This window comes from Papio anubis, chromosome 1 (genome assembly GCF_008728515.1).
Source record: "Papio anubis isolate 15944 chromosome 1, Panubis1.0, whole genome shotgun sequence".
NCBI classification, from domain to species: Eukaryota; Metazoa; Chordata; class Mammalia; order Primates; family Cercopithecidae; genus Papio; species Papio anubis.
Window position 1 is genome coordinate 209,392,193 of NC_044976.1, and position 1,800 is coordinate 209,393,992.

The following is a 1,800-nucleotide window of genomic DNA, read 5'->3' on the forward strand; positions in this document are numbered from 1 at the left end:
TGAGTGACTTCAAGGGATCAGCTCTCCCTGGTTTCAAGGAACAAAGGAGCAGGAACTGCAGGATCCAGGGCATTGAGAGGGACCCCGGAAACTTTCCTTGTCCCCCTATTGCCAGCACTAGCTCTGCGGTCCATTTCACTCATCAGGCCACTTCACCACAGCCAGGGCAGTGACTATGGGCTCATCTCCAGTGAGGACTCGAGGCTGTAACAGATTGTCTTTGCCTTATTCGAGATGAGTAGCTCAGTGTTCTGCCATGTTCTTCCTTACCCCACATCTCAGTCCTCCAGTCCCCCAAGACTCTCTGTGCTGCAACAGACTCCGAGGAAATAGAAAGCATTTTCCAAGGACCATGAAGTTCAGTAAGTCATCTACAGGGAACCTGGAGCCATACACTTTCTAAACCTGTGGGAACCTTGGGGTGACCAACTTGTAGCATCACAATATGTAAAGAGGGAAACTGAGGCCCTCGTGCCTGTAGGCCTCCTCGCCCTAGGGGGTCTTGTCTCAGTTGAAGGTGCCCAGAATGGTGAACATGGAACCCCAGGTACCATCGTCTTCTGACTGCAGTGAGATGGTCCCAGACCAGGCAGACCCCTGGGTACCTTTCAATGCCGCCAGCCCAGCATCCTGGCATCTCTCTCCTTCCAAGGCTATGGCCCTGGTCATGGTGCTAGGAGAGTGGGTGCTCCTGCCCCATTGCAGAGCTACCTCCAGCCTCTTTCTTATTTTTCCCTTGTCACCCTCCCCTCCGACCCGTCCAGGGTCCACTTTTCCTCTTACTTCAGCCCTATGATCATCATGCATGTGGGTGCACACCCATGGGCTTGTTAAGAGGTGCAGGGCCCACATGGGAAGGCTAGGCAGGACTCCCCAGTCTTTTAGGGAACCCCGCGTGAGATGGTCGAGCCCTGGCCTAGGAGGTGGGAATCCACTCTTTTCTGGACATGCCCATGCCCTATACCCTCAGCAGTCTCTGCTTCTCTATGGGACTCAGGTTCCCCAATGTCCAATGGTGGGTGTACTGGAACTATGCAGGTAGGAGCTTAGCATGGACAGTGTTACTCCCTTCACCCTGACAGGGTGAGGCAGAGAGGGGCTCCAGGGCCCACACAGACTCTCTTCCTGGGAAGGACACAAGTGGACCAAGCACAGGGCCACTGGGCCTCACGTTCATGGTGGGCACGCCCACTGGGCCAGGGTGGGCTGCAGACAGTGCATCCATGAAGCCCCTCTGCACGGCGCATGGGAAAGACACCAGTGGTTCCTCCAATATCTGATCCCACATAGACTCTGCCTCCTGTAGCCAGGAAGTGTGTCAGCCTCACTTAAGTACATGGGCTTGAGCCGGGGGATAGTTCCCCTAAGAGAAACTGAGACATGGGGACAATTAGAAGTAGACATGGACATGGGCCAACTGAAAGCCCCAGATCTTTAGAATCGTACAGAGCATCCACCCTTTCCCTCTCATGCAGACAGGACTGTGTTCCAGAGGAAGGAAGCAACCCAGAATGTGCTGTTATTTGCCAATTAATTGAAGGCAGGAAGTCCACTCTGCTTCTCAGCCCACGCACCAGCAGACTGCAGAGGGCCTTCGTCCATCGCCAGTTGGGCTGAACCGTGATGGTATCTGAGCTTCAATTTTCCTTTTGGTCAGTTACACATACAAATCTGATAGACCTTCGTGCCATGGCCTCTTCACAGAAACCTCTCCGTCAGAAAAAGCTCTCTTTTTAACACCTGAGCAGGACGAATGCAGCAGCTCTCTAAATGAGAACTCTCTAGGGACCTGCTTCGACC